A 24,019-nucleotide genomic window follows, 5' to 3' on the forward strand; every position below is an offset into this window, starting at 1 on the left:
TCCTCACCTGTGTGATCACTTCACTATATGCTATTTCTTCTGTTGGTTTTCTTGGAGAGACTTCCTATGGATAAAATAGCCATTGACAAAATATTCTAATACTCAGCAATGATTTTTACAGTGTAACCAGGGAAGATACTTGGACGATAAATGTAAGAAAAACTGATCAGACGTTGCTAAAAACTTACCATTTCTTTTTCTAGAAATAAAACTTATTTCTATAATCTTAGGCAGGGTACAAGATGGAAAGGTGTAGTTATATGATTATAACATGATTCAAGTAGAAAGTTAAAAAGAATATTACAGAAATATGGATTTATACCTGCAAAAGTTAAAGTCACTTAATTCAAAAACATTCATTCAAGCACTTCCATTTTCTTTTGTTTATAATGATAGTCAATTTGATTAAAAAGCATTACATTCTTCATTTTTTGACATAATACAAGCCAAATAACTTTTTGAACTAATATTTGAAATGTTACTCTAGGCTGTATTGGGATTACACAGATAAATAATATACTATAAAACAGCAAGGTACATTATTGCTCTAATGAAGTACCCCACAAAGCAAACACATTTTCTTGATTTTAGATAAAGATTTATGAATATAAAGTTTGTATATAATTTTATATTGTATTTCCTTCTAGATCAAGTAGAGAAGTAAAGATATAATATCTCTTTTGCCAAAAATCTTCCAATAGCTGGAAGAACATTTGTACTACCCCATGATTCTACTAGTTTCAAGGTCAGCAGGTTTTTGTCTCCACTTTATTTTCTCTTAAATTTGACTGGATTTTTTTTTTGCAGGTGGTGTGGTATACTATATGTATAAAAATACCATATTTCTTTATTTTTTATGAGCCATGTAGAGTATTAAAAGATACTTACCTTCCCACTGATTTAAAAAAAATGTCCAGAGGGCTGGAAGTGGGGAACAGTTGTCAGAGATGGAGTGAACCAAAGATTGGGCCTGAAGAAGGAGGCAATGCTGATGAGATCAGACTAATTGTTGCTTCAGCCCTAACATGTGAAGATGATTAGAAAGTCTAAGGGAGATAGCAGGAAACAAGGCATTCAGAAGAGAACATATCCAGTTATCAATAGTATTAATTGTACCCTTATTTATGTACAATTAGTAATCATATTGGGCTTCCCAGGTGGCGCTAGTGGTAAAAACAAACAAACAAACAAACAAATACCTGCCTGCCAGTTCAGGAGATGTAAGAGACATGGGTTCGATTCCTGGGTCAGGAAGATCCCTTGGAGAAGGAAATGGCAACCTACTCCAATATTCTTGCTTGTAGAATCCCGTGGATGGAGGAGCCTGGCAGGCTATGGTCCATTGAGGAGCAGAAAGCTGGAAATGACTGAAACATCTTAGCACAGCACAGCAGAGTAATCATATTAAAAAAATAAATAAATTTAAAAAATAAGAATGATTTTTTATTTTTTATTTTAAATAATTCTATTTACGTGACTTTTAAAGTTGCATACTACTTCAGAATTTTACCTATTTATTATTTTTATTGATATATTTAAATTACCTCCTATTCTGAAGGTAGAATTCCCTGCAATTTGCAAAATGTATGAAAAAAAATAAAAGAAAGTTTATAAAAGTGTCAGAGAAACACTCCATTTCAAAATACGTTGATTTAATGTGGGTTTTTTTTTTTTCTTTTTCTTTTTTTTTTTTGCACTGCATGACTTGTGGGATCTCATTTCTCTGACCAGGGATCAAATCTGGGCCCTGGCAGTGAAAAAGCTGAGTCCTAATCACTGGACCACCAGGGAATTCCCCAAAATATCCTGATTCAGGAAATATATAGGAACTAAGTTCAAAACCAGTCTTTAGGAAGTGGCCAAGATGGTGGAAAGGGAAGACCCTGAACTCACCACCTCCTATAGATAGCAAAATTGCAACTATCTACAGAGCAACTATCTGTGAGAATGACATTAAAGATTAGCAGAAAAGATTTTCCACAACTAAAGTCATAATGAAATGGGTAGGAGATGTGAAAACATAATACAGTCAAGACCCCCACACCCATGTTGGATCACAAATGAGAGACATGTTATAATCATCCAAGCCCCACATGGGTTCCCCAGCCCAGGGAGCCTGCAGCAGGAAGACAAACTCCCAGAACATCTGAATTTGCAAACCAGTGGGACTTATGTCAGGAGAGCAGGAGGGCTATAAGAAACTGAGACTTCATTCTTAAAGGGCACATGCAAAATCTCACACACTTCAAGTCCCTGTGCAGGGGAGTAGTTTGAAAGAAGTCTGGGTCAGACCTGACAAAGGAACAAGACATAAATTCAGTAAAAGAACTAACTGAAGTGGAGATAAGCAAGCCTGAAAAGAATTCAAGGTCACAATCAGAAAGATGCTCATCAAACTGAGAAAAAAATGGATGAATATGGTGAAAATTTCAACAAAGAAAATATGAAGGACCAAATGGAGCTGAAGAATACAATATCTAAAATTAAAAAATACACTGGAATGTATCAGCAGTAAATTAAATGATACAAAGGAATAAATAAATGATCTGGAATACAGAGTAGTGTAAATCACCCAAGCTAAACAGAAAAGAGGATGTTAAATAGTGAGGACAGTTTTGAAAAACTTTTGGGACAACACCAAGCACACTAACATTTGCATTAAGGGGATCCCAGAAGGAGAAAAGAAAGAGCAAACAAACACAAAATATCTCAAGTAAAAAAGTCCAACTTATATCTAAAAACCCTTTTAAAAAAAGAACAAATAAAATCCAAGGTTAATAAAAGGAAAGATATAATAAAGATCAGAGTGGAAACAAATGAAACAGAGACTACAAAACAATAAAGACATTAATAAAACTTAGAGTGGCTCTTTGAAAAGACAAACAAAATGGATAAAACTTTAGCCAGTTTAAAAAAGAGACAGAAAGTGCCCAAATAAATAAAATCAGAAATGAAAGAAAAAACTTACAACCAACATCACAGAAATACCAAGGATTATAAGAGATTGGTATGAACAACTATATACCAATAAAATTAACAACTTGGCAAATGAAAAAAATTGTTATGAATGTACAATTTCCCAAGACTGAATCAGGAAGGAATAGAAAATATGAACAGATCAATTACCAGTAATAAAATTGAATTAATAATTTTTAAAAATTCCAACAAAATCCAAAACCAAACAGATTCACAGGTAAATTCTACAAAAGACTTAATGAAGAACTAACACCTATCCTTCTCAAACTGTTCCAAAAACTGAAGGCACAGGAACTTTCCAAAATTCACTCTACAAGGCCAACAGCACCCTGATATCAAAATCAGAATAAGAAACCACAAAAAACAGAAAAATATAGGCCAATATAATTGATGACTATAGATGCAAAAATACTCAACAAAATATTAGCAAATCAAATTCAAACTATATTAAAAGGATCATACACCATGATCAAGTAGAAATTATCTGGGGCATGCAAGAATGGTTTGATATCTGCAAATCAATCAATGTATTAATTGGATTAATAAACTAAAGGATAAAAATCAGATAATCAGTTCAATAAATGTAAAGTCGCTCAGCTGTGTCTGACTCTTTGTGACCCCATGGACTGTAGCCTACCAGGCTCTTCCATCCATGGGATTTTCCAGGCAAGAATACTGGAGTGGGTTGCCATTTCCTTCTCCAGAGGATCTTCCCAACCCAGGGATCAAACCGAGGTCTCCCGCATTGTAGACAGATGCTTTACCATCTGAACCACCAGGGATTACAGTTCAATAGATGTAGAAAATCTTTTGACCAAATTCAACATCCATTTATTAAAATAATTCTCAACAAAGTGGGTATAGAGGGAACATACCTCAACATAATAAGCACAACATACACACACACACACACACACACACACACAAAAGTGAAAGTTTCTCAGTTGTAGCCAACTCTTTGTGACCTCATGAATTATATGGCCTGCCAGGATCCTCTGTGCATAGAATTCTCCAGGCAAGAATACTGGAATGGATAGCCGTTCCCTTCTCCAGGGGATCTTCCCAACCCAGGGATCGAATCCAGGTCTCCTGCATTGCAGGTAGATTCTTTACCATCTGAGCCACCAGAGAAACCCAAGAATACTGGAGTGGGAGCCTGTCCTTTTACCAGGGGATCTTCCCAATCCAGGGATCGAACTGAGGTCTTCTGCTGAAAACAGATTCTCTACCAGGTGAGCTACCAGGGAAACCCATATATATGGCAAGCACACAAGAACATCATACTCAATAGTGAAGAGATGAAAGCTTTTCCTCTAAGATCAGGAAGGATGCCCACTCTCACCACTTTTGTTCAAGTTAGTATTGGAAATTTTAACCACAGAAATCATACAAGAAAAAGTTGTATATTAGAAATATACAATCTGGAATGTGGATTAGAAAGTAAAAAATAAAAATGTCACTATTTACAGAAAGCATAATACTAAGTATAGAAAATCCTCTAAATTCCACAAAAAAAACCCTATTAGAACTAATAAATGAATTCAGTAAAGTTGCAAGATACAAAATTAATATACAGATATCTGTTGCATCTCTATACACTAACAACAAATTATCAGAAAGAGCAATTAAGAAAGTTATCACATGAAAACTGCCTCAAAATAATAAAATACGTAGGAATAAATCTAACCAAAGAAATAAAAGATTTTTACTCTGAAAACTAAGGCATTGACTAAAGAAATCAAAAGCAACACAAAAATGGAAAGATGTCCCATGCTTGTGAACTGGAATAATTAATATTGTTAAAATGACAATACTATACAAGGCAATCTACATATTCAATGCAATTCATATCAAAAAGCCAAAGGCATTTTTCACAGAACTAGAAAAAATTATTCTAAAGTTTGTATGAAACCACAAAAGACTCCAAATAGCCAAAGAAATCTTGAAAAAAGAATAAACCTGGAGGCATCAGGTCCCTGAATACCAACTCTAATACAAATATTACAAAGCTACAATAATCAAAATAGTATGATGTTAGCACAACAATAGATACATGAGTAAGTGGAACAGAATAGAGAGACAAGAAATAAGCCTGTACTTATATTGTAGTTAGTCTACAGCAAAGGAGGCAAAAATATACAATGGGGAAAGTACAGCCTCTTCAAAAGAGGGGAAAACTAGATAGCCACATGTAAAAGAAACAAATTGGACTTCTTTCTCACATTATTTACAAAAATAAACATAAAAGTGGAGTGAAAACTTTAAGGTAAGACCTGAAATCATAGAACTCTTAGGAGAAAATATAGGCAATACTTTCTTTTATGTTGTTCTTAGGGGTATATTTTTTGGATCTGTCTCCTTAGACAAGGGAAACAAAAGCAAAAATAAATAAATAGAATGACATCAAACTGAAAAACATTTGTAGAGCAAGAGAAGCTATCAATAAGGAGTAAAGGTAGCCTACTGAATGGGAGAAATATTTACAAACAATATATCTGGTAAGGGGTTACTATTCAAAAATGCAAAGAGTTAATACAATTAAACATCAGAAAAACAACCAACAAGATTGAAAAAAACTGGCAAAGGACCTCATGAGACATATTTTGAAACAAGACATATACATTACCAAAAGGCACATGAAAAGGTGCTCAGCATTACTAATCATCAAAGAAATGCAAATTAAAACTACACTGAGGTACCACCTCATACCTCTCAGAATGACTGCCATTAAAATACAACAAAGAACAAATGCTGGTGAAGATGCAGAGAAAGGTAACCCTTGTGCGGTGTTGGTAAGATTATAAATTGGTGCAGCCAGTGTGGAAATCCGTAGTAATGTTCTTTAAAAATATTAGAAACTAGAACTTCCATCAGATCCATCAATTTTACTTTTGCGTGTTTACCCAAAGAAAAGAAAAACACTAACTTGAAGAGATATATGCACATCAGTGTTCACTGTGACACTATTTACAATAGCCAAAATACAGTAGCAGTATGTGTCCATTGTAAATAAATGAATAAAGAATATATCAGTTCAGTTCAGTTCAGTTGCTCAGTCGTGTCCAGATCTTTGTGACCCCATGGACTGCAGCACGCCAGGCCTCCCTGTCCATCACAAACTCCTGGAATTCACCCAAACCCATGTTCACTGAGTTGGTGATGCCATCCAACCATCTCATCATCTGTCGTCCCCTTCTCCTCCTGCCTTTAATCTTTCCCAGCATCAGGGTCTTTTCCAGTGAGTCAGTTCTTCACATCAGGTGGCCAAAGTATGGAGTTTCATCTTCATCATCAGTCCTTCCAGTGAATATTCAGGACTGATTTCCTTTAGAATGGACTGGTTGGATCTCCTTGCAGTCCAAGGGACTCTCAAGAGTCTTCTTCAACACCACAGTTCAAAAGCATCAATTATTTGGCACTCAGCTTTCTTTATAGTCCTCTCACATCCATACATGACCACTGGAAAAACCATAGCCTTGATTAGATGGACCTTTGTTGGCAAAGTAATGTCTCTGCTTTTCAATATGCTGTCTAGGTTTTCTTCCAAGGAGCAAGCATCTTTTAATTTCATGGATGCAGTCACCATCTGCAGTAATTTTGGAACCCAAGAAAATAAAGTCAGCCACTGTTTCCATTGTTTCCCCATCTATTTGCCATGAAGTGATGGGACTGGATGCCATGATCTTAGTTTTCTGAATATTGAGCTTTAAGCCAACTTTTTCACTCTCATCTCTTTCAGAATTTTCCACAGTTTTTTGTGAAAAGAATATATGGTATATGTAAAGAATGGAATACCACTCGGCCATAAAAAATAGATACATTCTTGCCATTTGCAACAATGTGGCTAGATCTAGAGAATGTGATGCTAAATTGAAATAGGTTAGACTGAGAAAGATGAACAACATATGATCTCATATACGGAGTGTAAAGAACAAAACAAATCGAAAACAGACTTATAGAGAACAAATACATGGTCACAAGAGGGGAAGGAGGTAGGGGTTTGGAAGATAGAGGTGAAGAGAATTAAGAGGTACAAATCTCATGTATTAACATAAATAAGCCATGGGCAAGTAACATACAACATAAGGAATAAGATTAACAATAACTGTTTGGCCCAAATAGTTACTAGACTTATCATGGTGATCATTCTGCAAACTATGTAAATGTCAAATTGCTATCTATGATACCTGAAATGAATATAATATTGTATATCAATTAGGTTTGAATATATTTTGTTAAACATTTTCTGGAAGAAAAGTAACAAAAACAACAAGGAGAACAAGGAAAATTTCTTAGTACAAAATTTTCTTGTCCCTATTAGAAAGGCACTTCTAGTAGAATAAAGACTGTGGCCCATATATACAGCTTTGTGATGTTAAAGTTTAGAGAATGCCAAGAAATAGCTTAAAAGTCTCTTGGGTTTCCTTTTCATAAATCTTTAGTCTCTGCCATACCTTAATGATATTGATTTTTCTAATTACAAATTAATACAGGGACTTCCAATTCAATATCATTGATTAAATGCTGTTTCATTAAATTACCTTCCAAAAGTGTAAATAAATAAAAATCTTTAAAACTTCAAGGAGGAGACCCAGGGGAAAGACAACAGCAGATGAGAGAGGTCAACAAAATTTTGGGAAATGAAAGTAAGTGGAAGAGAGCTAAGTGTTAAGAAGACCAGAGGAAGCTAAGATTTTTGTGCTTACAGGAGGGAAAGTGAGGGGAAGGAAACCAATGTTCCCTGTAGATCACTGGAAAGCACTAAGTGTTTTCAACAAAAGTAACAAAAAGCAAGAGCCCTAACAGTTTGTAATCAGAGAAATGGCTGAGAGTTTTTATTAACAGCATTTGGGCATTTTGATAAATCTTGACTACTTGTCTGTCATCAGCCTTCTCAAGCACTACCCTCCACCTAGAGAGTCAGCCCAACCTCACCTCCCATTCTCCAAAGCCTTGGAACCAGAGTTTCAGGATTAGGTACACGAGTCTTAGAGAGGGTGAAGGGCTGATTTGTAAACTAAAAAGAAACTGATATGATGAACCACACTTTAAAGTTCTCCAAACAAAATTTGAACTCTTGTTCTGATCATCCTGGGGCAGGATTTCCTAGAGGAGTGCTAGGTTAGATATCCAAGGAGCTGTGGCTGCGCGGGCGCAGGAGGGCCTAGAGGAGCTATCCCACATTGAAGGTCAGGAAGGGCGGTGGTGAGGAGATACCCCTCGTCCAAGGTAAGGAGCAATGGCTGCCGTTTGCTGGAGCAGCCATGAAGAGATACTCCACACCCAAGGTAAGAGAAACCCAAGTAAGACGGTAAATGTTGCAAGAGGGCATCAGAGGGCAAACACACTGAAACCATACTCACAGAAAACTAGTCAATCCAATCACACTAGGACCACAGCCTTGTCTAACTCAGTGAAACTAAGCCATGCCCATGGGGCAACCCAAGATGGGCAGGTCATGGTGGAGAGATCTGACAGAATGTGGTCCACTGGAGAAAGGAATGGCAAATCACTTCAGTATTCTTGCCTTGAGAACCCCATGAACAGTATAAAATGGCAAAATGATAGGATACTGAAAGAGGAACTCCCCAGGTCAGTAGGTGCCCAATATGCTACTGGAGATCAGTGGAGAAATAACTCCAGAAAGAATGAAGGGATGGAGCCAAAGCAAAAACAATACCCAGTTGTGGATGTGACTGGTGATAGCAGCAAGGTCCGATGCTGTAAAGAGCAATATTGCATAGGAACCTGGAATGTCAGGTCCATGAATCAAGGCAAATTGGAAGTGGTCAAACAAGAGATGGCTAGAGTGAATATTGACATTCTAGGAATCAGCGAACTGAAATGGAGTGGAATGGGTGAATTTAACTCAGATGACCATTATATCTACTACTGCGGGCAGGAATCCCTCAGAAGAAATGGAATAGCCATCATGGTCAACAAAAGAGTCCGAAATGCAGTACTTGGATGCAATCTCAAAAACGACAGAATGATCTCTGTTCATTTCCAAGGCAAACCATTCATATCACAGTAATCCAAGTCTACGCCCCAACCAGTGATGCTGAAGAAGCTGAACGGTTCTATGAAGACCTACAAGACGTTTTAGAACTAACACCCAAAAAAGATGTCCTTTTCATTATAGGGGACTGGAATGCAAAAGTAGGAAGTCAAGAAACACCTGGAGTAACAGGCAAATTTGGCCTTGGAATACGGAATGAAGCAGGGCAAAGACTAATAGAGTTTTGCAAAGAAAATGCACTGGTCATAACAAACACCCTCTTCCAACAACACAAGAGAAGACTCTATACATGGACATCACCAGATGGTCAACACCGAAATCAGATTGATTATATTCTTTGCAGCCAAAGACGGAGAAGCTCTAAACAGCAAAAACGACCAGGAGCTGACTGTGGCTCAGACCATGAACTCCTTATTGCCAAATTCAGACTTAAATTGAAGAAAGTAGGGAAAACCACTAAACCATTCAGGTATGACCTAAATCAAATCCCTTATGATTATACAGTGGAAGTGAGAAATAGATTTAAGGGCCTAGATCTGATAGAGTACCTGATTAACTATGGAATGAGGTTCGCGACATTGTACAGAAGACAGGGATCAAGACCATTCCCATGGAAAAGAAATGCAAAAAAGCAAAATGGAAGTCTGGGGAGGACTTACAAATAGCTGTGAAAAGAAGAGAAGCGAAAAGCAAAGGAGAAAAGGAAAGATATAAACATCTGAATGCAGAGTTCCAAAGAATAGCAAGAAAAGATAAGAAAGCCTTCTTCAGCGATCAATGCAAAAAAATAGAGATAAACAACAGAATGGGAAAAACTAGGGATCTCTTCAAGAAAATCAGAGATACCAAAGGAACATTTCATGCAAAGATGGGCTCAATAAAGGACAGAAATGGTATGGACCTAACAGAAGCAGAAGATATTAAAAAGAGATGGCAAGAATACACAGAAGAACTGTACAAAAAAGATCTTCACGACCCAGATAATCACAATGGTGTGATCACTCACCTAGAGCCAGACATCCTGGAATGTGAAGTCAAGTGGGCCTTAGAAAGCATCACTACAAACAAAGCGAGTGGAGGTGACGGAATTCCAGTTGAGCTGTTCCAGATCCTGAAAGATGATGCTGTGAAAGTGCTGCACTCAATACGCCAGCAAATTCAGAAAACTCAGCAGTGGCCACAGCACTGGAAAAGGTCAGTTTTCATTCCAATCCCAAAGAAAGGCAATGCCAAAGAATGCTCAAACTACCGCACAATTGCACTCATCTCACACACTAGTGAAGTAATGCTCAAAATTCACCAAGCCAGGTTGCAGCAATATGTGAACCGTGAACTTCCTGATGTTCAAGCTGGTTTTAGAAAAGGCAGAGGAACCAGAGATCAAACTGCCAACATCCGCTGGATCATAGAAAAAGCAAGAGAGTTCCAGAAAAACATCTATTTCTGCTTTATTGACTATGCCCAAGTGTTTGACTGTGTGGATCACAATAAACTGTGGAAAATTCTGAAAGAGAGGGGAATACCAGACCACCTGATCTGCCTCTTGAGAAATTTGTATGCAGGTCAGGAAGCAACAGTTAGAACTGGACAAGGAACAACAGACTGGTTCCAAATGGGAAAAGGAGTTCATCAAGGCTGTATATTGTCACCCTGTTTATTTAACTTCTATGCAGAGTACATCATGAGAAATGCTGGATTGGAAGAAACACAAGCTGGAATCAGGATTACAGGGAGAAATATCAATAACCTTAGATATGCAGATGACACCACCTTTATGGCAGAAAGGGAAGAGGAACTAAAAAGTCTCTTGATGAAAGTGAAAGTGGAGAGTGAAAAAGTTGGCTTAAAGCTCTACATTCAGAAAACTAAGATCATGCATCTGGTCCCACCACTTCATGGGAAATAGATGGGGAAATAGTGGAAACAGTGTCAGACTTTATTTTTCTGGGCTCCAAAATCACTGCAGATGGTGACTGCAGCCATGAAATTAAAAGATGCTTACTCCTTGGAAGGAAAGTTATGACCAACCTAGATAGCATATTCAAAAGCAGAGACATTACTTTGCCAACAAAGGTCCATCTAGTCAAGGCTATGGTTTTTCCTGTGGTCATGTATGGATGTGAGAGTTGGACTGTGAAGAAGGCTGAGCGCCGAAGAATTGATGCTTTTGAACTGTGGTGTTGGAGAAGACTGTTGAGAGTCCCTTGGACTGCAAGGAGTTGCAACCAGTCCATTCTGAAGGAGATCAGCCCTGGGATTTCTTTGGAAGGATTGATGCTAAAACTGAAACTCCAGTACTTTGGCCACCTCATGTGAAGAGTTGACTCATTGGAAAAGACCCTGATGCTGGGAGGGATTGGGGGCAGGAGGAGAAGGGGATGACAGAGGATGAGATGGCTGGATGGCATCACTGACTTGATGGACGTGAGTCTGGGCGAACTCCGGGAGGTGGTGATGGACAGGGAGGCCTGGCGTGCTGCGATTCATGGGCTCGCAAAGAGTCGAACACGACTGAGCGACTGATCTGATCTGATCTGAGGTTAGATATAGGAGAAGGCAATGGCAGCCCACTCCAGTACTCTTGCCTGGAAATTCCCATGATGGAGGAGCCTGGTAGGCTGCAGTCTATGGGGTCGCTAAGCGTCGGACACAACTGAGCGACTTCCCTTTCACTTTCATTCATTGGAGAAGAAAATGGCAACCCACTCCAGTGTTCTTGCCTGGAGAATCCCAGGGACGGGGGAGTTTGGGGGGCTGCCGTCTCTGGGGTTTCACAGAGTCGGACCCGACTGAAGCGACTTAGCAGCAGCAGCAGGTTAGATATGTGTAGGTTGCTGCAAGAATTGGGAGAATATTACTGGCATTTAATGAGTAGGAGACTCAGATTCCAGACATCACACATATAAAACTCCCTCACAGTGAAGAATTATCCCACATCTCTGTAGATTTTCTGATCACACAGTAGACAACACATAGGCAAAATAAAAAAAAGTTTTAAACCATGTGAATCTATAGTCTTAACTGCATTTTTCATATAAGTGATACCTTCTTTTATCTTTATATTTTACATATAGAGACAGGTATTTTAGTATGGCCTTAACATAGACTGAAGTTTTCAGGGATGCCATTGTAAATTGAAGCAAGCCAGCACATTGTTTGGAGTTTAACCAAGAGTTCTTCACCATTTCCTAAAATCACATTGCAAAGAACAGTGCTGCTTATGGTACTTAAGATGTCAGTAATGTACATCAAGACAGCTGTATCAGTCTGTATTTATAGCTGTCATCTTTAGAGATTCTACAGGTATGTGCAAACAGCTGACTACCTCATTATGTGCACAGTGAAGTGTAGAGGACCTATGCCTGATGGTTTATACACTGAAATACATATTTTATTAGAGTGACTTTCTGCTGTTTCTTTTTATATTATAGTTATGGCATGGCAGTGTTATTGGTAAAATCACATGTGTTGATAGGTTACACTCTGCTATTTTCATTTCAGGGTAGTAAAAGCAGATTTCTAAACTATGTGATTAAAAAAAAAAAGTCATTGCTTTTAATAAGGTTGATATCCTCTGCCCTTGGAGGAACTCACTAATTGAAGATTATTCCTCCCAAAACAGTATCTAATCAGGATTTCATTCTTAAATGTGGACTGTCAGTCAACTGTTATCAGATGCTTGAAGAAAATCTCTAACATAAAAAAAGGGAGACTCCAACAAAACAAGCAAGAACTGAAAAAGAAAACCTGTGAAAAAATAAATAAATAAAACAAGACAAAAAAGCAAGGTAAGTTTTTGGAGAGAGAGTGTGTGTATGTGTTTGTGTGTCTGTGTGTGCACAAACAGTCCTTAAACTGTGTGGTCTGGAGGCCCAGGGGATTCCCCCATAGCCTCCTTAGGCGATCCGCAAGGTCAAAATTATTTTCATAATAATAGTAAGACTTTATTTTCCTTATTCACTTTCATACTCATGAGTATATGGAGGAGTTTTTCAGAGGTTACACAATATGTAATATCTAGACAAATTGAATACAGAAGCAGCCATGAGGATCCAGCTGTCTTATATTAAGCCAGACATGAAAGAGATTCACAGAACCAAAGGATCTAACTTGCCAGATTGAGTGCCAAACACAATAAATGAAAAAAAACCTCACCCATATGCAGCATCATACAATTTTATAACATTGAAGGTAGAAAGAAGATCCTAAACTTTTCAGGAAAAAAAAATATGAAAGATGAAAAATAAAAATGGCAACATTGAACCTGGAAAAACAAGGGAGATATTCTATAACACTCTGAATAAAGATTACTTTCTATTGAACCCTATATTCAAACTATCTGCTGAGTGTTTAGATAAAATAGTGACATTTTAAGACAGGCAATATTACCAAAATTTCACCTCCTATACACATTTCTAAGGAAGATTCTAGAGAAACAGATAGTAAACAAAGAAACATGAGGACAATGCATGCAGAGAATAAGGAAAGTGCCACAGGAGTGTAACACCAAATTTCCATGGTCCATAGCAACAATGGAGAGCAACTCAGGCAGAGGGAAACAGAGCATGATGCTCCAGGAGTGCACTTCCGGGAAAAATAATTGAGCTTGTAATACTTTCACTGACTGGATACAAAACTGGGAGGATATTTAAGAATGTGGGAAGAAAGCTGCCACATATAAAGAGGATCACATTTATTTATTATTTTATTATTTATTGGAATATAATTGCTCTACAATGTGCTAGTTTCTGCTGTACAACAGTGTGAATCAGCTATGTGTATACCTATATCCCCTCCCTCTGAGACCTCCCTCCCACCCTACCCCCATCCCACCTCTCTAGGTTATCACAGAGCGCCAAGCTGAGCTCCTTCTGCTATACAGCAGCTTCCCACTAGCTGTCTGTTTCACACATGGTAGTATATATATGTCAGTGCTACTCTCTCAATTCATCCCTCTCCCCGTGTCCATTCTCTATGTCTGAGTCTCTATTCCTGCCCATCAAATAGGTTCATCTGTACCATTTTTCTAGTTTCCATGCTGTGCTGTGCTCAATCGCCTAGTCATGTCCAACTCTTTGCAACCCCATAGACTGTGGCCTGCCAGACTCCTCAGTCCATGGAATTTTCCAGGCAAGAATACTGGAGCAGATTGCCATTTCCTACTCCCAGGGATCTTCTGTTAATACGCAATATTTATTTTTCTTTCTCTGACTTACTTCACTCTGTATGACTGACTCTAAGTCCATCCACATCATTGCAAATGATCCACAAAGAGCCTTACATTTAAAAATGAGGAAAGTGAAGTCACTCAGTCGTGTCCATGGACTGTAGCCTGCCAGGCTCCTCCTTCCATGGGATTTTCCAGGCAAGAATACTGGAGTGGTTTGCCATTTCCTTCTCCAGGGGATCTTCCAGACCCAGCGATCAAACCTGGGTCTCCTGCATTCCTTACGGTCTGAGCCATCAGGGAAGCCCAGAAATGAAATTATCCACCAAATGAATCAAAGGTTGAAGAGAAGGAAAAAGTCACCCTAATACACAGATCTCAACTTATATGAGCAGTGATTTAATAAAAAGAAATTGTGCCTTTTTTGTAGGGTCTACTATAGTCAAAATCATGTAAATTTTGGACAATAGAGATGCAGGCAAGGTCGACAGACAGGAATAAGAACAGCTAACATGAGTGCCTGTAGACCTAGATTAAAACATGTACCAATTTATGTGTATGAATTTCAGAACGTTTTCAGTGAAAGTGGAAAGGTATAATTTCATATTTATGAAATTAAAATAAAATTTCACATACTCTTTTATAGTATAATAATGATGACACTTCATACTTTTAATCAGACAATCTGAAGCCCTCTATAAACATTAGCAAATTAAGTCTCACAATACCCCATGCAGTAGTTAAGAATAATCATTCATTATATACTCAATAGTTAAAATGAGACATCAAGAGATTAAGTGATTTATCTCAAGATCATACATTCCCTGAATTCTAGAGAGAAGAGTCGCCTACAATTTTTTCATATCTTTTGCTCTGGCTCTCAATCTTCTCTTCCAGTTGTATCACTACAGACAGTATGATATGCTCTCTATTTGGTGTTATAAGCAAGGTTGCAGGGTTACCTGGCCACCTTGCTGGCTCGTGAAGTTTCCATTTTTTCCCCTTTAGAGGATGTAAGATAAACTCACCCTTTATCAAATTCCCCTTTAGAGTAATTTCCTAGTGCATTTCTCAACAGAAGTTTTTCCAACGTAAGCTCAGTAGCAGAATAACACCTGTATTTAATCATTTATACTTTGCACAATCCATTCAATATTAATTACCCAAATATTTATTAAGTTGTTTTGTATGTCAAGCACTACATATTTGATTCCTGTCATCACAGGTTTTAGTCCAGGAAAGGCAGCAAATCTTAAAAGGCAATTATAGTGAAGTCAGCCCGAGGTTTCTAAGAAGTAGTATCATACTGAACAAGCTCAGAGCACATGACATCTAGATGAGGAGTTACTTCAGCATAGTCTTCCTAAAGGAAATAGCTTCTAAGCTCAGGTCTGAAGGATGAATAAAGATTAGCCAAGCAAAACAGACAAGTGTGCACTAGTTAGAAGGAAATACTCATGTAGCAGTGTAGAGATGAAAGATCCTGCTGAGTGCAGGAAGCTGAGAGATGCCCAGAACGACTGGAAAGAAAGTGAACAAGAGAAGAGACGAATTGAAACACAAAGCGACTAAGCAATAACATCGTGTTAAGCTACATTAAGAAGTTTATATTTTTCTAAGAACAATAAGAATCTTGAAAGGATTTTAAACAAGAAGTCATGTTTTGTTATGAAGTACCATTCTGGCTGCTATGTGGATAGAATGGATCAGAAGTGGGCAAAACTGGAGGCAAGAAGACTAGTTAGGAATCTCATTTCAAGCTAGAGATAATGGTAGCCTGTTTACATGTGTGAAGGGGAGAAGTGAAGATGGAAAAAAGAAATGTAGTCAAGAGATACGAAGATATGAAATTGAGAGTGACTTTGACTTTATATGAGGATGAATGAAGGAAAAAAAAACAAAACAGAAGATTCCCAATTTTCAGAGAATAAACGTCTACAGAAGAAAACAGAAGCTTCTGTCTTTGACTACAAGACAAAAGTTTGGGTGTGTGTGTGTGTTCAAGAAACAAGTTGAAACTGAAATACCACACAAAAACAGAAAATAAAATGGAGGAATATTGGAGATAAAATAATTAAGGATTTTATCTTATTGGGAGAAGAGAGAATAAGTAACTCTTAGACTTCTATATACACGTCAAAAATTTGAACACATCCATTAAAATAATGGAAATATGATTAATTTTCAAGTCAAAAATTGTATAGTTATACATATATATGTTTATTAATATGTATATATATACATATACATAGAATCAAAATTGTTTTTTTATGCTGTCAATAACAAAGACAGACTGTACACTTGTTTTCAGCATACATGGAACTTTCATCAGTATTGACCATCTGCTTTATAAACTCAACAGAATATTCAGCACAATAAATCCGAAGAACATAGTAAGCCCAAAGTTGAAGGGATGAAATCATAAAAACTTATATCAGAAATTCATAAAATGAAAAACATCCAAATCAACAAAAACCAATGGAGTTGATCATCAAAACTTAAAAGGTGTTTCTTTGAAGATACTAGTAAAACACTGATACTAGTAAAACATTAGAGGTTTAAAAACCTCTAGTAACACCGATCAGAAAACTAGAGAAATAAAATAATATTAACAAGAATTATTTACCTCTACCCTTTTGCTTTAGTATAGGAAAGATGATATCCACTGAAATTCTGTGATATGACTTTGAAGTTTTTCTCCATAGTTCTGGGCTGCCTTAGGCCAGCTTAAGGAGAGAGTCTCTAGTGTTTATAGTCTTATCAAAGGAAACATAATATTAGTTCCTCTCAGTCCAGAACCCATGGTTCAATAGATGTAAAAAAATCTTTAAGGTAGAAGTACAATAAAATTATATTCTGCCACTTGTGGGGTCACCAGGGAGAAGTAAATTTCTGAAAACAAAATTCTGTCTCCCTGACACAAAGAGTTAACAAATCTTAGCTGTATCCCAGGTCCTAAAGTCACGCCAAAACACATCAGAGTATGTGAATATATTACCCTTTCTTACACAAGCCTCAATTCTTTTTTTTTTTTTTTAGGATATTTTTTTGATGTGGACCGTTTTTATTTTCTTTATTGAATTTGTTACAGTATTGCTTCTGTTTTATGTTTTGGTTTTTTGGCCATGAGGCATGTGGGATCATAGCTGCCTGACTAGGGATCAAGCCTACACCTCCTGTGTAGGAAGGTGAGGTTTTAACCACTGGACAGCCAAGAAATTCCCAACAAGTCTCAGTTCTTTCTTTCATAAAACATAGCACAGAGAAAGAGTAGCATTGTTCAGATGCCCACTTATACTTTCTTTTCCTTGTGGTTGTTCAGTCTTTAAGTTGTGTTTGGTTCTTTGCAACCCCATGGACCACAGCATGCCAGGCTGCTCTGTTCTTCATTATCTCCAGGAGTTTGCTCAAACTCATGGCCATTGAGATAGTGATGCTATCTAACCATCTCCTCCTCTGCTGCCCTCTTCTCCTTTGCCTTCAATCTTTCCCAACATCAGGGTCTTTTCCAGTGAATCACCTCTTCACAGCAGGTGGCCAGAGTATTGGAGCTTCAGCTTCAGCATGAGTCCTTCCAATAAATATTCAGGGTTGATTTCTTTTAGGATTGAATGGTTTGATCTCCTTGTAGTCCAAGGGACTCTCAAGAGTCTTCTCCAGCACCACAGTTTGAAAGCATCAGTTCTTTGGCTCTCAGCTTTCTTTATGGTCCAACTCTCACAATCCATACATGACTACTGGAAAAACCATAGCTTTGACTAGATGGACCTTTGTTGGCAAAGTGATGTCTTTGCTTTTTAATAGGACTAATGCTGAAGCTAAGCCAATATTCTGGCCACCTGGTGCAAAGAGCTGACTCATTGGAAAAGACCCTGATGCTGGGAAAGATTGAAGGCAGGAGGAGAAGGGGGCGGCAGAGGGCGAGATGGTTAGATAGCATCACCAACTCAATGGACGTGAATTTGAGCAAACTCCAGGAGACAGTGAAGGCTGAGGAGCCTGGCATGCTGCAATCTATGGGGTCTCAAAGAGTAGAAAATGACTTATGGCTGAACAATAAAGTGTACACTTTTATTAGCACTGAGGGCACCGATGACCAATTCAAGGGTGGACAAAGGATCTCATCAAAGTAAAGTCTAAGAGTCAAGTAATATTACAGACCTCTTCTTTCCAGCTTTTCCATGAGTATCTCCTTCTTACAAATCTGAAACCCCACTGGGATGTTCAGCCCGCTGAACTTGAGTTTCCACCTCTTCTTGTCCTCACGTCTCTGTTTTCCCTGTTTGCATCACTTGATCTAATGTAATAGTCATTCTTTTGCATGTAACTTTATCTCTTCTCCTTACATGTGTTTAACTGGTCAATTCACAGTAAGAATTAAATTTGAATTCTCCTCTAACCTGTTCTTTACCTTTATTTAAGTTTCACATTCTGACAGTTCTCACTCTAAATGTATGACTGCAAACCTCAAATGGGTCCTCCGCACTGCCCAGTAATCCTTCTGTGTTCTGAAGTCAGTTCACTCTTCATTCTCTTGGGTGCCTTTTCTTTTGTACCCAAACCTCTGATACTGTGTTCGCTCATAGTGGCAAATATAGTTTGCTATGACTGTGTAATAAAGTACAACAGAAGTTTATTATCTCATTGTTTTATAATCCGAACAGGTAAAGAATATGCCTGCAGTGCAGGAGACCCTAGTTCTATCCCTGGGTCAGGAAGATCCCCTGAGAAGGGAATGGCAACCCACTCCAGTATTCTTGCCTGGAGAATGCCATGGACAGAGGAGCTTGATGGGCTACAGTCCATGGGGTCACAAAGTGTTAGACATGACTGAATGATTAATACATCACTTACTTTACTTACTTCACTTTATAACCAAAAGTCCAAATGTGGTGGAGTTGGATTCTCTGTTCAGGATTTCAGCCAGCTGACATCAGGGCCAGGGCTACGGTACTCACCAGAGGCTGAGGAAATATCCGTGCTTGCTGGTTGTTGGCTGGATTCATTTTCTTGAAGCTATAGGATGATGGTTCCAATTTACTGCTGTCAGCTGGGGACCACTCTCAGCTCCTAGAAGCCACCCACATTTCCTTGCCTTGTGGCCCCCTTAAACAGTTCACAAAACAGATATTTGTTTTCTTTGAAACCAGTCAGAGTACACCTCTCTGATTTCTTCATAAACAAGAAAGGAAAAAATTCTGTTCAAGGGGATAAACTAATTAGGTCAGGTCCACTCAGTATACTCTTTCACTTGCCATATGATATAATCCCTGGTGGCTCAGACAGTGAAGAATCTGCCTGCAGTTCAGGAACCTGTCATTGATCTCTGGGTTGGGAATATTCACTGGAGAAGGGAATGGCTAGCCACTCCAGTATTTTTACCTGGAGAATTCCACAGATAGAGGAGCCTGGCAGGCTACAGTCCATGGGGTCACAAAGAGTCAGATATGACTGAGTAACTAATACAATCACAGGAGTGGTATTTCTTCATATCACAGGTTCCACCCACACTCCAAGGAGAGAGTATAATATGAAAATAAGGGAGTCATCTTACAGATCTTAGAAATCTGCCTACTATACTCCTCTTCCTCACTCTCAGCTGACAGTTTTACTTCTTAATTGATAAATTAAAAAAAAAAAAAAAAACACACACACACACAAACGATCAGGAGACTTTATCCTTCCACTGGCAAGTCTACCAACCCAGTTTTATCTAAGCCCCTCCTAAACTTTACATTTGCACCGTAACAAATTAGAGATACCAAGGGAACACTTCATGCAAAGATGGGCTTAATAAAGGACAGAAATGGTATGGACCTAACAGAAGCAGAAGATATTAAGAAGAGGTGGCAAGAATACACAGAAGAACCGTACAAAAAAGATCTTCATGACCCAGATAATCGTGATGGTGTGATCACTCACCTAGAGCCAGACATCCTGGAATGTGAAGTCAAGTGGGCCTTAGGAAGCATCACTATGAACAAAGCTAGTGGAGGTGATGGAATTCCAGTTGAGCTATTTCAAATCCTGATAGACGATGCTGTGAAAGTGTTACACTCAATATGCCAGCAAATTTGGAAAACTCAGCAGTGGCCACAGCACTGGAAAAGGTCAGTTTTCATTCCAATCCCAAAGAAAGGCAATGCCAAAGAATGCTCAAACTACCACACAATTGCACTCATCTCACACGCTAGTAAAGTAATGCTTAAAATTCTCCAAGCCAGGCTTCAGCAATACATGAACCATGAACTTCCAGATGTTCAAGCTGCTTTTAGAAAAGGCAGAGGAACCAGAGATCAAATTGCTAACATCCGCTGGATCATGAAAAAAGCAAGAGAGTTCCAGGAAAATATCTATTTCTGCTTTATTGACTATGCCAAAGCCTTTGACTATGTGGATCACACTATGCCAAAGCCTTTAACTGTGTGGATCACAATAAACTGTGGAAAATTCTGAAAGAGATGGGGATACCAGACCACCTGACCTGCCTCTTGAGAAACCTATATGCAGGTCAGGAAGCAACAGTTAGAACTGGACATGGAACAACAGACTGGTTCCAAATAGGAAAAGGAGTACGTCAAGACTGTATATTGTCACCCTGCTTATTTAACTTCTATGCAGAGTACATCATGAGAAACGCTGGGCTGGAGGAAACACAAGCTGGAATCAAGATTGCCGGGAGAAATAACAATAACCTCAGATATGCAGATGACACCACCCTTCTGGCAGAAAGTGAAGAACTAAAGAGCCTCTTGATGAAAGAGGAGACTGAAAAAGTTGGCTTAAAGCTCAACATTCAGAAAACTAAGATCCTGGCATCTGGTCCCATCACTTCATGGAAAATAGATGGGGAAACAGTGGAAACAGTGGCTGACTTTATTTTTCTGGGCTCACTGTGGATGGTGATTGCAGCCATGAGATTAAAAGACACTTACTCCTTGGAAGGAAAGTTATGACCAGCCTAGATAGCATATTAAAAAGCAGAGACGTTACTTTGCTAACAAAGGTCCATCTAGTCAAGGCTATGTTTTTTTCCAGTGGTCATGTATGGATGTGAGAGTAGGACTATAAAGAAAGCTGAGCACCAAAGAATTCATGCTTTTGAACTGTGGTGTTGGACAAGACTCTTGAGAGTCCCTTGGACTGCAAGGAGATCCAACCAGTCCATCCTAAAAGAGATCAGTCCTGGGTGTTCTTTGAAGGACTGATGCTGAGGCTGAAACTCCAATACTTTGGCCACCTCATGCGAAGAGTTGACTCATTGGAAAAGACCCTGATGCTGGGAAAGATTGAGGGCAGGAGGAGAAGGGGACGACAGAGGATGAGATGGCTGGATGGCATCACTGACTCGATGGACGTGAGTCTGAGTAAACGCCAGGAGTTGGTGATGGACAGGGAGGCCTGGTGTGCTGTGGTTCATGGGGTCACAAAGAGTCGGACATGACTGAGTGACTAAATTGAACTGAACAGATGGATTGCCAGTTCTCCTATGGACAAGTCCATATTTTGGTTACTAGATCTTATTCCAACCTACCTATTCAAGGTCTTTGATGTCCTAATGATCCTCATTTTCTCCTGCATTATCTGTTTTATTCTCCTTTGAACTAGATGATTCTTATTCTTATATGGACAATCTGTAATACAACTCATGTAGAAACCAAAACTGGAACTCTCTTTGTTCACATTCTCTTTCTATCTTGACCCCACTGCCTTGAAAGCAAAATCACTCATCTTAGTTATCTCAATTTACTTATCTACCATTCTCCCTAGAACTTACTTAAATTAGGCTTTTCTTACCATCACTCTTATTAAAGGCATTAATGATGCTCCTTTGCCAAATATAATGATAAATTTTCAGTCTTTAGCTTACATGAATGTTCATTGCATTTGTCATAGTTGGTCACTTCCCCCTTCTTGCAATGCTTTCGTGTCTTGGGTTTCTGGACACTTGTCCAGGTTTTCTTCACTGATGCTTTCTTCAGTATCTGATATGAATCTTCCTCCTTGTCAGACCTCTAAATACTGGAGGAGCCCAAATGTATTGGTTATATATTGCTACAATAAGGCTATAAAGCATCACCCTGAAACTCAGTCTGTCTGCAATAAAAACATTTCACAGGTCTCTGGGGTTTAGCTGCTCTAGTCTGTTCTCAGCTGGACTCACCTATCCCCCTTGGATTGACCCTGTGTCTCTCATCTTTCTTCTGGGACCAGAGGGCCCTGGTAAGCGTCTTCTCATGGTAAGAGTAGAAGGTAAGCCCTCAGCAGAAATGTATGAATACTTTATCAAGCCTTCCCTTCCCGTAGACCATAGCAAGTTTCAGGGATGAGTCCAGTGTCAGAATGCTGTAGCCCAATTATATGGCAAAGAACAGAGGTAGAGGGAAGGGAACAGCTGTGGGGTCTTTAATGAAATTAATCAGCCACACCAGGGCTCATCTTCATCATCTTGATTCCTCTTTTCTTCTTTGTCTACACTAACCACTTAGGTGATCCCATCTAATTCTGTTACTTTAAATATAAATTTTATCATTAACTTCCAATTATAAATATAAATTTCTGTCGCAAGCGCTACCCTGAAGTCCAAACTAAGTTACCTAGTATTTACCTGACAGCTCACTCCACATGGATATCTATTAAATAGCTTGTAAATAGTATGTCTAAACCCAAACATCTGATTTGTAGAAAACTGAAACCTGCCCATACTTCATCATCCTCCATCTCGTTACATGGTATCATCTTTAACTTGTTACAAAGGCCAAAAACACTGGAGTCCTGCCTGTCTTCTCTCTCTTAAATATTTATGAACAATCTATCAAGTAATCCTTTTGGCTCCACTTTGAAAACGTATCTGATCATTTCTTACTGGCTCCACCAGTAGCACCTAGCCTAAGGCAACTTCCTCTCGCATCTGAATAGCCATCACTCCCATCCAAGAGGTATCCTTGCTTCTGCTCTTGTCCTACCTCAGGACTTTTCCCTTTATCATCAAGTATGATGCTCCTAAAACATGTATATTATTATAAACATGTGTATTACAAACAAGTATATTATTTAGCTAACTCCCCTGAAAAGAAATCATCAAATGGTTCTCTTTCATTCATACCTAAAATAAGTAACCGACCGAGTCCAACAATGACACCTAAACTAAATGACATAAATGCCTTTGGGAACTGGCCTTGGCCTAACTCTCCAACATTATTTGAGCTTTTTTGCTCTTACTAATTCTCTCTCACCTGCAATAACAGCCTACTGTTTTTCTAAATCAATAAAAATACTCCCACTTACTGGTCTTTGCAGTTCTGCCCAAAAATACTCTTTTCTCAAGATATATGTAAGACTTCTTTCCTGCCTTCATTGACGTTTCTCTTCAAAAGGCACTTCTTCAGAGGCATATGTGTGTACCTATCATTCAGTCGTGTCCAACCCTTTGTGACCTCACAGACTGTAACCTGCCAGGCTCCTCTGTCCATGGGATTTTCCAGGCAAGAATACTGAAGGGGGGTGCCATTTCGTCCTCCAGGGAATCTTCCCAACCCAGGGATCAAACCCTTCAGAGAGGTACCCTTTGCCTATACCATCAAAATTAGAAGCCCCATTAGCCTCTATCCTTTTGTTTTGCTCAGTATTTATCTATAGTACCACTACTACCTAATAGCATGTTATTAATTTATATGTTTAATGTCTATATTCCACAGCAAGAAGGAAGGCCCCATGGTAACAGCCACTTCATCAGTTTTATTCACTGTTACATCTCCTGCAAATAAAATGGTGCTTTTATACATGGGAGTACTCAAAAATATATATTGAATGTTGAATGCTGAATAATTCATATATCATTGAACTAATAATCCTTT

At 38.5% G+C, this 24,019-nt stretch overlaps 1 long non-coding RNA gene across 1 annotated transcript in view; it reads right to left on the reverse strand.

Moving 5' to 3' along the window:
- Positions 1-1,199: 1,199 nt before the first annotated feature.
- Positions 1,200-24,019, reverse strand: part of LOC147372619 (uncharacterized) — a 25,444-nt gene continuing 2,624 nt past the window's right edge. Inside the window, exons 2-3 of the long non-coding RNA XR_015164891.1 lie at positions 19,121-19,268; positions 1,200-1,357 (exon numbers count right to left, since the gene is read on the reverse strand). This is a non-coding gene — a long non-coding RNA (uncharacterized LOC147372619). The remainder of the gene's footprint in view (positions 1,358-19,120; positions 19,269-24,019) is intronic.

Source organism: Bos grunniens, chromosome 5 (assembly GCF_055505025.1).
Source record: "Bos grunniens cultivar Pamir isolate PY7600 chromosome 5, Bosgru_T2T1.0, whole genome shotgun sequence".
Lineage (NCBI taxonomy): Eukaryota > Metazoa > Chordata > Mammalia > Artiodactyla > Bovidae > Bos > Bos grunniens.